We start from the raw sequence: 15,311 nt of genomic DNA on the forward strand, positions 1-15,311 counted from the left end.
CTGATCTCACCACCAGAGGCTCAACAAAGGCCAGGCATAATCCCCTATCCAGCTAAGGAAGTGGGGGTCCTACTGTTAGATTTTGTGCAAATGATAAACCTGTCATCATTAATAAATTGACATGGTAACTAACAGGAAGACACTGTGTACAGTGATATTAGAAATCAAGAGACCAGCCGGGAAGCAATTGCTGCAAATCATGTTCAAGGTGATGCTAGCCTGGTTGCTATAAATAGGGGAAATGGAAGTGGTGAGAATTTAAGTTGACATGGAGGGGCAAGATTCACAGGCAGATTCAAGGTATGGATGGCAGAAATTGAGGAGGAAAATGAAGATTTTTCCAGGATCTCAGGCCTAAAATGCTGGGGAAACAATGGTCCCCAGACTGAATTTGCAAGTGCAACCTGCAGCCCTCAATCTGTGCCTTAGGCCAAGCTGTCAAATACAGCAAGTACAGTCTAAGAAGAACAGTGATTGAAATAATCGTTGAAGGGGCACTCTTTGGAAATCTCATATAAATGCCAAAGCTTGTTCCCAGAAATGCTATTTCCACTGTGAAGGAACCAGGAGCATAATTTTTAAACATTCTTACTCTGTGTTTCCCCATTGTTTGTCTTCATTTAGCACGGTAGATTTAATTGATGATTATTATTTCCAAGTTTTGAGTATGTAATGATCAGTTTTCTCTGATTTACTTGGCAACACAAAAACACTTTGATTAAATTCACACTAGGTTTTCTACAAATGTGTTCTAATTTATAAAGATATTAGGAGTCTGCTTAGTTAACAGCATTCCATTTTATATCAGACTCTGGGGGGAAAAAATCTAGATTTGTGTTTTAAAAAACAAACTCTAGAGTTAAAACCAGAACAATTCTTCCTTTGAGAGGAGTCTACTATGCAAAATGGCCTATAGAAACTTGATAACAAATCTTTAAGATTTCTCATATATATGGCACTCCAAGTTTAATATTAGCCATTACTTTCTAGTTGATTCACAAAACCCTAGGGCCTTCATTCCAAATGCTTCCTGATGAGCAGGAAGTTTTCATGAATCACGAGAAGCTGACTAATCTAAAGATCTGCACATTCAAATCTTCTAAATCACCAAGGGTTGAGCTTAGCTTCTTTGTCTGCCAACTTTTAATGCTGGGTTTTCTTTCTTTCTTTTTTGTAACTCAACTAGCAAGTGTCATTCAGTATGTACATATTTAGAAAGTACTGTAGTAACATACTATATACTTATTTACTGATTTATAATATTTTGCTATTAACGTTAGGGGATATATATGTGTGGTCCTTACTTTTAGGCATGATTAATGTGAGAGATAACACAGATTTATATATTTCACTCCAGAGTCTAAAGGAAATAGGAATAGAATATATTTTTAGTATATTCTATATACTTTGAAGTTTAGTTTCACTTACATTAAAGGATATATCAATTGGATCTCCAATAACAGATAGTTATTGCTCAAAACACATATATGCAAATAATATTATACAGACTGAATATGTTGCATTTATATATTTAGGGATATATATTCATATACACACACAGACACAAAGACACACAGACACACAGACACACACACACACACACACACACACACACACACACACAAAAACACAGCTAATAACCAGAATTTGAAAGAGAGGATGGATATGTGTGAGGATTGGATGGAGGAAAGGGAAAGGAGAAGAGATATAATCACAAGAAAAAAACAAATTAAAAATAATTCATGGTGCATTCATTATGCTGTTCAATCAATGGTCTCGCCTCAACACCCATTTAATTTCAAGATTCAGTCTTTGTGATATTATGAAAAATCAGTTTCATCTCCATATTCTTGGAGTGTGTTATTTAATATGCCTTGTCAATTTCCCTAGGTTGTGATTCTAAATTCGTCAAACACCAGCACTGATGTTGTTATGCATATATATTTCTGTTGAGACTAAAATTTAAGTCACTAAACTTTGAGTACTTTGCTTCAGACATCATAATTGAACTTTAGTTAGTATGTCAAATGCCTTACGAAAAAAGTGAAGTTTCCTACAGGAAGAGATTTGACTAAAGTCAAGGATTTTCATCTGCCCAGTCTTGAAGATTTAAGACATGCTTCATGTCTCGTTAGAATTTCTTTTGTGCTAAAATGATGTATTTGTTTTAGTCTTATAAGCCAATCAGCAAATTTATTAAAATAAGTTGTGTATCTTTCTCTGTCTCTCTTTTATATATATTTGCTAGTTGGTTCTTTTCTGTAGGGAACTCCAACTCATGCAGGTTTTGGGAGTGGTTGCAGTAAAGAATACCCAAAACTGTGAGAACAGCTTTGAAATGAGAAACTAGATAGAAGCTACATGAGTTTTACAGCACATAGTAGAAAGATTCTATAATCACAGAATAGTCAGTTGCTAGAGACAGGAATGTTAAAGATCTTTTTAATGAAGCTTTAGACATAAATGTGGACTATGCTGTTGGAAACTGGATTATATTATAAAATAGTAGAGAACTTGATTGAATATGTTTCAGTATCTCCTAGAAAGTAAATGTATAACTAAGACATTGATAAGATTTTTTTTAATCCATTATTTCAAAGTTGTAGTCTGCTGCATATGGAAAATGTGAAAGGATAAAAAAACACTGTAATATTGAAAATATTGTTAAGCAAAACAAAACAAAAAAAAACAGTAAACAGACCAAAAAAAACCCCTCAGAACTGATATATTTTCCTTTTAATTCTTCCCCTAAATATATTAAAAATGAAGAAGTGCCTTCTGGGGACAGACAAGCATATGGTTGGAAAATTCTACTCTAAACAAATGTGGTGCATGATTTGTGACTCTGGTTTACTCTGCTAACAGAGATGATGACAGCCTCATAAAGAAGACAAAGAGGACACAAGGAGAAAGAAAGCTGTTGGGTTTCTGGGGTACTGGAGGAAGGAAATTGGCTGTTAGAGTCCCAGCACAACAATGAGATGTTGTTATTCTTCCAGGAAAGAGAAGGATGACATCAAATGTACGGTAAGTACCCTGCTGCCTGTGAAGGCGAGAATACCAAAGAACAAAAAGAGGAGAGGGTTTTTATTGGGAAGTTGGAAGAGGAAAATCAAACACGAAGGAGTGGGAAGTAGTACATTTAAGACAAGGGTGGATTTGACCTCAGAGCTGATTGTTTGGTATTAGGTAACCAATTGGTGTGTTTTTTCCTGGGGAAGTATACTTTTATTTCTATCAGCTATATTTTTAATATAATCTGCAACTTTAAAAAAAAAGACAAGGGTGTCTGAAAAAGCCTTGGGGAATCATATTTTATATTTACCTAAAACTACATATAATGTACATGCATGTGCTCATGCACTCACACATGCACACACATCTTAAATGAAATTATGCCACTTGAGTTGATAGTGCTCTCACTAGTCAACAAAATTCCCAGTCCTAGGCACAGGAAAACCCTCTTTCTGTTTTCAGTCAGTATTGTGTAAAGGACTCCCAGAACAGTATAGGCCATTCCAGTTATTCCAGTTGCCTGTGGTTGTCTCCAAAAGATTGAAAATTAAGTTTCTATTGCTGAAGACAATAAAAATTTCAGACAAGAGCTAAAAAGACTCAAGCTTGCTCCCAGGCCTAACTTTCATAATACAAGAAAAATGCTATGGAAGCTGCCAAGTAAACAAAGCAATCAGCCCTACTTAGCTATGTGTCTATGAACAATAACTAGCATGACATGATACCACCTAGCGTATGACAGAAGCACTCATATTGACAGTGACCAACAGCTGTCTAATGGGGCTTAAGACCTACTCAACAGTAGAAAATTATGCCTAGTCACATATAAAATGATATTCTGGATGTTGGATTACTGAAGACTTCCTGATACAGAGTGTTAATGCTAGGATGATTCTGTTCTCAGAAGATCTAAGGCTGGTCATGTAGGACCCGATCAGCCCTAAGTCTGGGAGGTCCTACTCATGAAAACACAGAGACCGAGGGTGATGCAATCAAGCAAGAGGTTTAATGATCCAGTGCACTGGGGTGGCCCTGTAATCGGGACAGAGGCAACCGTGAGTAACAAAAGCACATACGGGGGGTTGGGGATTTGTTTGGCTCAGTGGCAGAGCGCTTGCCTAGGAAGCGCAAGACCCTGGGTTCGGTCCCCAGCTCCGAAAAAAAGAACCAAAAAAAAAAAAAAAAAAAAAAAAGCACATACATTTTATACACTTGTGGAGGACAGCCTTTGGCAACAGCATGAGTTGGTCCTTGATGACGCACGTTGACCCTTACGTTCCTCAATGGTGAGATATCTTTTGCACGTAGATGGGAGACTGCTAAGGGCCCTTCTAAGGGCCCTTCCCTCTTCGAGGTTAGCTCATTTCCTGGAGCAAGGTGTTATTTTAAATTCTTTGGACAGGTTGTAAAGCTGGCAAAAGCCCTTAGGGTCCTCATTACCTACCTACTTTCTACCAGGCCAAGCCTCCTAATAGATCGTATGCTTCAGTAAGAACTAGGGTCCTTCAGTCAAAATGTATTTTCCACACGTGAAGCACATGAATGTTTAATTGATAAGATGGGTGGTTGATTTGTAATCCACCTAGAATATGTTGGATCCTAAACTCCAGGACCTCAAGAACTCTTTTGGAGCTGACAATGTAAGATTCAAACTTAAGGACAAAGGCAAACACCAGGTGGAATTTTGGATAACACCCCGTTCCAGGAAATGAACTAACCGCCCTTAACAGGGATCCTTCACCACCCCCTTTGTCACCACCCCTTCTTCATGCCAAAGATATTTCCCCACCAAGGGCCTCCAATGAATTCAAAGGACAATAGGCAGCCACCAATGAATTTAAAAGGTAATAGGCCCCACCAATAAGAAATAACTAACTCTTGCTGTAACCTAAAGCCTATACCCTGAAAAAGTAAAGGGTGTGGGCCTTTGTTCTTGGGGTCGCCTCTGTCCCGACTATAGGGCCACCCCACTGTACTGGATTATTAAATCTCTTGCTTATTGCATTGACCTCCTTCTCTGTGTCTGAACGTAGGGCTTAGAGGGCTTTTCTCGAGTCATACAACAGCATTACAGAGATATTGGAGAGACTGGGCACATCATCCTCATACAAAAAGCAGAAATTTGGAAACAAAGGACACACACACACAGACACACACACACACACAAACAGAGAGACAGACAGACAGACAGACAGACAGACACAGACACAAACACAGAGAGACAGAGAGATAGAGAGAAATGAAGGCCATGTAAAGATGAATTTTGTTGTCTCTAGTCAAGGAACAAGGTGAGGAATAACAAAGCAGAGAAAAAAGTTCAATACTGCTTCTTTCTCTCATATTGTCAGAGAATTGGGTCTTGCCAATAAATTGTTGTCAGGATTTACAACTGCGAACCAAAACTTTTTTTATTATTTAAGACACTTGATGCTTGATTTGTGGTACTTTTGTTATAGAAGACCTAGGAAGCTCATATATATTTTAACACCGATGTGTTATAGATATTTCATAGAAAGACAGAGAAAGAAAGTTTTATATATATATATTGAACAATTTTCCACTAAGTTGGATTACACACACTCTGTTTCCATCTCCAGCTGTTTTTTGTTCTTTTTTGTTTTTAATTTTTTTCTTTCTTTATTGCTCTCTGAGTATTGTTTCTGGTTCTTTCCTATCCTTGCTCATTTTCTTTACAAACACAAGGTTTTTGTTTTTACACTAAGGCATCTTGGGATCCTAGGAAACAAATTACAAGATAACTTAACCTGTCTCCTGCTCTCACTTCAGGTGCTGCAATGTACTTCACAATGCAGGTATTTTGGGATACCATTTAAGATATATATTTTTTCATATCTGATTGTCTTTCTTTACATGCTAACTTCAGTAGCAAACACTTATATTTGTTATTACATTGTCTCTCAGCTTATAACAAAATTTGATTTAAGAAAAGGTGCCATTTGCATCGATTAAAGCATGAACATTGTTCTTACCCTGTATCATTTTTAATTTGTTTAGAATTTGGGAATAAAATAGTTTGTGAATATGATTTTTTTCTTATGTAAGGTTATGTCTTAGAAAACAAAATGAAAACACTTAAAAACATGAAGAAAGCATGAGTGGAAAAAGAGGAGATGTCTAGCAAAAGGAAACACATGGAGTTTTGCTAGTTCCTATTAGATAAGCAAATGTAGTTGCTGGACTGATTCAGTTTTTTCTTTCTGCTGTTTTCTCTCACCGGAACAACAGCATCCTGAGGCTTATTATTGTTTAAATGGTTTTATCCTTAAATCTATTATGGTGGTTTGAATGAGAATGGCCACATAGGTTCATCGACTTGAATACTTAGTCCCCAGGGAGTGGCACTATTTGTAAGGATTAGAAAGCAGCAGTATTCAAAACGATTAGAAAGCATGGCCTTGTTGGAGGAAGTGTGTTGTTGGGGGATGGGCATTGAGATTCCAAAAACGCTCATTCAAAGACCAGATCACCTTTTATGATGCCTGTGCATACAGAAATAGAACTCAGTAACTGATCCAGGACCATGTCTGAGTGCATACTGCTATGTTCACTGTCATGATAACACTGGACTAAACTTCTTAAACTGTAAGGAAGCCCCAATTAAATGCTTTCTTTTATAAGAGTTACTATACTCAAGATGTCTTTTCACAGCATTAGAACAGAGACTAAGACAGTTGTCAAACAGTCATCCTTATACAAATGATATCACTTTGTTGTATATTATTTCACTTCAAAAGACTCAGGAAAATTATCAATAACTAAATAAATTTTCATCCCATCTAGACTGAAATAAGAAAGGAAAAACACATTTTTAACTCAATGTCTTTTTCCATTATCTATCCCATGATCTTTATCACAAATTTAACCAACACATGCAAAACATGAAAATAACTTTCTTTTTATATATTTTGAAACACTGCATTGAAGTTGAAGGACCCTTGTTCTTACTGAAGTGTAAGGGCTATTAAGAGGCTTGGCCTGGTAGAAAGTAGGTAGGTTATGAGGTTCCTGTGAAGGACTGTAGGGACTTTTCGCCAGCCTTACACCCACTACCTCAGGTCAAGATTAGGCCTAGTACAAGTTTCCTGCCTTGGATCAAGGCTAGGCCAAGTTCCATTCTCCACCCACAGTTCTAGGGAGGAGCAGGGATATTCTTGGAAAACTACAGAATATAGTGACTGATAGTCACCTGACCCTCTGGTCCCAGATAGAGTTTGAATTCATGTCTTATGCTTGCTAGCCAATAGATTCAAAGGTCAATATATTCAGCCATAAATTTACACTATAACCTTGCTGATGTAACCCTTAAAAAGTATAAAAGCTGCTTGTTATAGCCATTCAGGGTTGCCTTCTAGTCACTCGACACAAGGGGCTGATTGAGGGTCATCCCCATGCACCTCTTGTGTTTGCATCGAACTCTGTTCTTGTGTCTTATGTGGAGGGTCTCCCAGTAGTGAAGACTCACTTCAAGCCTTACAAAGTGAATATGACATTGATTTTAATTAAATTGTTTAACAGCCATTTGACATTTTGAAACTAAACACACATGTACATAAACACTTCTACGTAAATTTGAAACAATATTCTGCATATTCCAAAACATGACTATCATGTAGTAAATCCCAATGACGCACCAAAAGGTGTGCTGGAAAGTAGCCCATGTGATTGAACTCTCATTCTATTGTATATGTTTGAAGAAAATGGCACTAAAGGCTCAGCATTCTCTTATCAAAAGCTCAGCAGAACTGTTTCTGAAGTCAACTGTGAGGACAACAATGTCAACTTCCCTGAACCCTGAGCTTGTCTCCTTATTGTTAGCATTCCTTCTAGATTCTGCCCAACGGTTACCTAGCAACAGCTAGGTAGGCCTGGTTCACAGTAAAAGGGATAGTTTAGTCTCTCCCCTTCTCTCTGCCCCCTTTTTCTCTCTGACTCTGACTGTCTTCTCTCTCTGTCCCCTCTTTCAGTCTTATGTTTCCCACCTCTCTCCACATGTTCTCTCCATCTCCCTCCCCGCCCTGCCCTCTTCCCCTATGTCCCCCTGTCCCCTCTCTTTTTCCATCTCTACTCTCTTTTCAACTCCCCTTCCCAGGCCCCCAAATAAACTCTATTCTATACTACACCCATCGGATGGCTGGTACCTGGTGGAGGGAGGGGGAGGGATGCCTCAGCATGGGCCCACCGAGGCACATGTATATGCACACCATACTGTGCTCTATAAAACACATCATTGACTTTATAAAACATATCACTTATTCTGTATCCTTTCCACGCCCTTTTATTACCTGGATACCAAACATTCTCAAAATTTGATTCCATTAAAACTCATGCTTATAATCTGAGTCACACAATACAGACCAAACTACAGAGTTTAAATCACAATATTTCTCACTGGTAATCTAAGTTTTAGATTCTGTTAAGTCCTTAATAAAAAGGCATAATGAGCAAATTAAACATTTTGATCATCATCTAAATGAATAGGACGTAATTTATTGATGAGAACATTGGCCAAAAAATCAATGAACAGACTAATATCTATAAAGAGTTTTTTGTGTGTATGTGAGATTGAGTGTTAAATCTGGGCCAAATTCCCTAACCTAGTTCCAAAACACAGACATGTTTTGTTCTGTAGGTCCAATGTGTTCCAGTATGATCTGGTGAGTCAGCAGTAAGATTTGACTAATTGCCCATTTCTGTGTAAGACATGTGCATAGAAATGCTAATCATTAGAATTTATACCAGAATGATCTGGATTTGTACAGATTGAGCTGACAACCTATTAGTGCTCCAGCGCTTTCTTAGTTTTAGAGGAACGCAGAGGTAGTTCCCCTGCTTGGGAGCTATGTATCTTCTTGTGTTCCCAGGGTACCAGAAGGAAAACTATGTGCAAGTTTTGTACAGAACCGTGGTAAACAGGGACTCATTTCTAATCCTATTTTAGTTCAAAAGCACCATCCTTTGCTTTTATCACCTCTCATTCTGGGTTTTGCACCATGTAGCTAAGCCAGCTCTCAGGGCAGGGAAAGATGCCCTGGGGTAGAATTGGCCATGAGATTGGAGGTATTGCAATGTGAGGAGGCATGACTTTCTCATATACATGATACATTCCTCAACAAATATCTTTCCATTGTTTTAATCATTTTAATGTCAAACACAGGAAATGAAAATCTCCTCTGAGCACATTAAATTCCAGGTCACCTACAGATAGGGAACACAGTTTCCCATCATGCTCCTCTAAGCAGCTTTGAGTAGGAATGGATTATTGTTGAAACCCATTCGTTTTATTTTTCTCAACTTTAACAATATTACTTGTTGAGAAATGGCACCAAGGACAAGGGTAAATTTTCTTCATTAATATAAATACATACATTTTGACCTTCAGTAAAAGTAAATGATGATCATATATTAGAACAATAAATAGAATTGTCTAATATTGCAATTTTCACCTCTTATTTAAGGTATAGATAATCTATCTAACCTTGTGTTAATCAAATCATTTTTTCCTTGCCCAACACTATATTAAATCCTGGGGTATACATTTTCAGCAGTCTTTTGGGGAGCATTTCTTTTATTTTGTAATGTATGAACAAGAATTTTGCCCATGTTAAAAGTCCACTTACTGATAGTTCATAAGAACATTTTAAATATTATTTATAAAGTAGGACACTCAATCATTATTGGTGTAATGATTACAAATTGGTATATAGGTTACACATATCTTCATCCAGTCTATGGTTTTCATTTCAACACATTCCATTGTCTTTGATAACATACTTTGGTGATGACAAGTTTACTAATGTTACCCTTTATAACAGTACATTAAGAATTATCTTTATTTTAATTGTATGTACATTAATGTATGACTATAGGTCAGCATTGTATCACTTAGGCAGCTAGTACCCACAGAAGCCAGCACATGGCAATGAAGCTCCTGGAACTAGAGCTATGGACAGTCCTGAGCCATCACATGGGAAAAGTGATGTAGTCATTGTTGGTGTCAGGAATCGCTTTTGCCTCCAGCAGTGATGTCATCTGCCTGTGACAGGGACCTGCACATTTGTTGCCATGGCAATGGTCATACATTCTCAGTATACATTTGGTTCAGTTCCCACCTTCACCTGGGAGCAGTGACATCACATTTCAAATAAAAGGCAGACCCTTTCTGCTCCCTTCTTTCTTTTACTCTTTTTTTTCTCTCCCCCCTCCCACTTCTGTCTCTGACACCCTCAGTAAACCTCTTCTACATGGGACTGTATTAACCTGGGGTGTTCTGTCCAGATGTGAGCCATGATTCTAGCATAACAATCATGTTTTAATTTTTAAAACTAAACTTAAGTTGTTTAAGAAGCAAGGGATGAAAATAAAGGTATGTACTCTTTTTAACTAAAAGCTAAGTAAATTTTAGCAAGAAGGATATAAAGTTAATTCCAACTTTTTATAAAAACGAAGCAAAGAAAATCAAACTGGACCTTTTCTTTCTGGTCACTAAATAAATGGTCTAAATACCTTTCTACACTAAATAACCATCCTAACAAAAACCTTAGGTTTGATCATATCAGTAGATAATCATGCCTGTTCCTTAGTATCTGTTGTCTGCCCTTTTTTATACTTCTGGGCGTCACACCATCCTTTGGTTTGGAACCCAAGATGCTGGTGCAAAACAGCCAGAGAAGGGAGATACCACCCTGTAGATTTTGAATGCTGACTACTACAGTGTGCCAAAAATTATTTAATTGCTTTACATACTTATATTTCAACTAAAATGAAAAAAGTGAATGCTTTACAGAGGGTATGTTAAAAATTTTCTAGTTACTAATTTGAGGGCAACGTTCTTTATCAATGTATTCTTCTATTGTAAGTATAAGTAAGTAAAAATAAGTGGCACTCTGCTGCCCTACTTTAGACAGCACAGATTATGACAAGTTGTTAAGATCCAAAACTATATCTTACATGTAGGATTATTTGTGATCAAAGACCAAGATACAAGTGGTATTTTTTGCCAGTTATATAATCTATTCAGAATCATCATTGAACAGGATAAAGTTTAATAAACATCATCATTTGAATAACAGAAAAATTAAGAAATATCAGAATTTTAGTTGAATGTCTTGGATTTCTTTCTTTCTGTCTTTCTTTCTTTCTTGCTCCAGTATGTAACATTTTCACTTGCTACAGTATGATCATTACCATGTTCTATTTTATTCCCATCCGACTCGGTTGCTTATTCATTATTTGATATAATTTTAGATTTGCCTTCTTCCATTATAATTTTTGTGTCTCTTAAGTCCCAATATCTTTCACAAAACATTATTTCTATCTGTCTCAGTCACTGTTCTATTGCTGGGAAGAGATACCATGAACAAGGAAACTCTTACAAAGGAAAGCGTTTAATTGGTGGCTGTTTTACCATTTCAAGGGCTTAGTCCATTATCATCATGGAAGGCAGCATGGTGGCAGGGAGCATGGGAACAGAAGGAATGGTATTGGAGAAGTAGCTAAGACATACATCCTGATCTGTAGGCCTAGAGAGACAGACTTAACTTGGCAGGGGCTATTGAAATCTCAAAGTGCACTTCCAGTGGCATGCTTTCTTCAGTAAGACCACAACTACTCCAACAAGGCCATACCCTCCAATTCTTCCCAAATAATGCCATATCCTGATACCTAAGCATTCAAATAAATGAGCCAACCAAGACCAGTATTATTCAAAACAACCCATAACCTAAAACTCAACTTATTATAATTAAAATAATAAAAAGTAAAAGTCATCCTAAGAAATCTCTCTACTATAACAATAACATAAGACCAATAGAAGAGAAATTGCTGGGAGCGAGGCCACCTTATATACCCTCTGTTTCAGGAATGTTCTCAGGATTGTTTCAGGCCCACTTATACAGCCTCTGTTTCTGGGATACCTAGCCAGTTATTGGTTCTTATCAGTTTACACCTGCAATTGCAGTCTATGGTTACAGGAACTAAAAGAACAATGGGAGAGTGGTGACGGTGATGAATTGGTCTTGGGCCCTGTGTGGCCTTCCCACTTGATTGTCTTTATAAGCCATTGCCCTGAAATAAAGTTTGAGAGTTTCAACAGACAAGGACTTGCTCTCCTTCTTTGTGATTCCTGTCCACCATTCCTTCACCCCCTCCTCAGGTCTCTGCTGAACCCCCCACAGGTTGGGGCAAGAAATGATCTAAATTGTAACAGCAAATAATTGTTTCAAAGTCATTTTCAGCGTTTCACTGTTTTGAGTTCAACTATATCCAAAGTACCAAATCTTGATCTGAATTAGCAATAATTGCAGAGTTCATCTCCTCCAGGTTCATACTTCTATTTGAAAGTTTTCAGTGTTTTTGTTTTCTGTACCATTTTTTATACTACTTATATATCTTGAGAATTGAGCATGTAAGCCCCTCCCCTTATATGATCTAGCAATTTCTAACACAAAATCCACTGACTCAGAACAAATTTGATGCCATTCTCTCTATAGTATGTCATGTCTCTTGTGTTTATAATAAAATATTGAGTTTAAAGACAGATGAATCTCTCTTGTCCCTTACCTTGCAGGCCAAATTTGTAAGATCTGAGGTTTTCTACCATGTTCTGTTTGCTGACTTTATTTAAAATAGGTACACTCAACATAACAAGTGCTCTTCCTGTACCCCTAGCACGAGGACTAAAAGCCCCCAAAGCAGGGAACAATTTTCACTATGAAGGTAATATATCTATATGGAATCTAAATAACAAAACTAAGGCTTCGAAGCTCCTCTGTCCAACTGTATGTCTTCATTTTCCATTTAGGTTATCTATATGATGCCTGAGGATGACAGAATAACCCTTACTCTTCAGTGCCCAAGATAGACTAAAAAGCATTGAAAAGATTTTTCTAAAAATACTTTGTAAAAGCAAAATTAGAAAATGATTAATAATGGGAGATTTGTTTCATTGCTTCCTTCAGTAACGATCCAGGGTACGCGTTGGCATTTTATCACATTGAATCAATTTCCTTTTAAGCAAAATGAAGTTTGGAATAGATAATGCTTACAGTCCATTAGACATGATATTTCTCAATCATTTTAGAGAACTTGAAAGTGCATGAAGCAACTTCACAAAGCAAGCATTGATGACAGCACTTAAAGACGACTTAGCAGGCGGTTATTACCGAGACAGTAAAAATCGGAAGCCAGATAAAACTGGGCTAAATAGCTACTTCAACAGTTGCTAAATTTAGAAATTCTTGATAGGCTAGTATTTTTTTCTGAGCCAGAATTAGCTCACTTGTAAAATGTAAGTAATAATGCAGTAGAATGTTATGAAGGTTAATAGCAATCACCTTTCCAGTCTCATCTTTCAGAACGGCAAACACAGAGAATTAAGAGTGCTCATTTCCTGTTTCCATTCCACTTGGAAAAAAACAAAAAAAATTTAAAAACTGAATCCAAAATCTAAACACAAAACAAACAAACAAAAACAGTAGCAGTTTTTTGAACAATGAGGTTTTGTGTATGTTCATGTGTATGTATGTGTGTGCATGTGTGTGAGTGTGTATGTGTGCATATGTGTGTGTATATACCTTCATAATAAAACAACTTGATAATATTCACATTAGGAAAAGGAAAGCAGGGACTACAGAGAGGTTAAGAGCACCAGTTGTTTTTCTAGAAGACCAGGAATCCATTCCCAGTAGCCTAGATAGTGAGTCACAACTGTCTATAATTCTAGTTCCAAGGAATGCAAATAACACTCTCTGGTGTCTGCAGTCCTGATATGCATGTCATATACATACATGCTTGCAGACAAAACACTCAAACACATAATATAATAGTTTCCAAAAGAAGAAAACATTGCACAAGTAAGAAATTACACAGCCACTTAAAATCAACAACAGTTCTGAAATTGTTAGAATATAGATATTTGTGAAAAGGCATGAATTTAGATAAACTTATAGACAAAAGGAAGGACATTCAATTCTGATGAATTATTCATTATTTAAGATAAAAGTTTGTTGTTGTGTGTGTTTTACAGGATCTCCTCCTAAAGGCTCACATGTAGAAGATTGATCTACCAGAACTAGTGATACTGGTAAAGACAGTCAGATCACGAGGTAATACTTGACCAGTTGATTAACCCACTCAGATCATAGTTAAGCAGGTTATTAGGAGGTAGGGCTTATTTGAATAAGTTGGAGTGAAGGTATTTGTGTAACAATATTCTTGTAACTGCATCCCTCCTTCTCTCTCTCTCTCTCTCTCTCTCTAAATCTCTCTCTCTCTTTCTCTCTCTCTCTCTCTCTCTCTCTCTCTCTCTCTCTCTCTCTCTCTCTCTCCCCCTGCCTGGCTACCTCAAAGTGACAAGTTTTCCTCTATCATGTCTTTTTGCCAAGATGAGAAACTTCTCTACCCCAGACGTAAAAGCAATACAAGCCCTAACCATTGACTTAAATTATAGGCCAAATAAGCCCTTACATTGAGTAATTTTTACCAAGGATTTTTGTCACACAACAGTAATAAAATATGTATTTATTAGCATAAAATTGTTTATAATTGTGACAAATAACTGCTTCTAAAATGTGTTCAAGTATTATTTTTAGTATAAAGAACAATTGATGAGTCGATCTTTTTAATTTACTTTATTATCTTGCTTTGAGATTGGGATAGTTGTCTTTAGAAAAATTTGTTTTCTTTGTCTTTTGTCTAATATGTGTATAAAAATGACTACATATTAACTGAGGGAAGAAATGAAGACAGGTATCCAAAATTAAAAATAATTATGTTGCCAGGTGGTGGTAGTGATGTATGCCTTTGGTCCCAGTACTATGGAGGCAGAGTTACAGGGGAATTGCTAAGTTCAATGCTAGACTGGTCTAGAGTGAGTTCCAGTACTGCCAAGGTTACACAGAGAGACCCTGTCTTAAAAACAAAACAGAACAACTGAATAAATAAATAAACAAATAAACAAATAAATACAAAATGAAAAGTAAGTTTTGAAATCTTGATTCTTACAAAATATTTCTGTATACATTTTTTGCTTTGAAATAAACATGGTAAATCAACTCAACTCAGTGCCTCAAGAAAGTGACATTGATTCTGTTTTACTCCTATCCGACCTTCACTATCCTCCCAACCTTCAAAGGTACAGTGACACTGATTTAACAATTTAACTTCAAACAACAAAGCCAGAGACTCTCAAACCTGTGAATATGACCCCTTTGAGGGTGAAACGACCCTTTTCACAGGAGTTGTCTAAGACCATCCTGAGTATCAGATATTTACATTAT

Source organism: Rattus norvegicus, chromosome 2 (assembly GCF_021556685.1).
Source record: "Rattus norvegicus strain SHRSP/BbbUtx chromosome 2, alternate assembly SHRSP_T2T, whole genome shotgun sequence".
Classification (NCBI taxonomy): domain Eukaryota; kingdom Metazoa; phylum Chordata; class Mammalia; order Rodentia; family Muridae; genus Rattus; species Rattus norvegicus.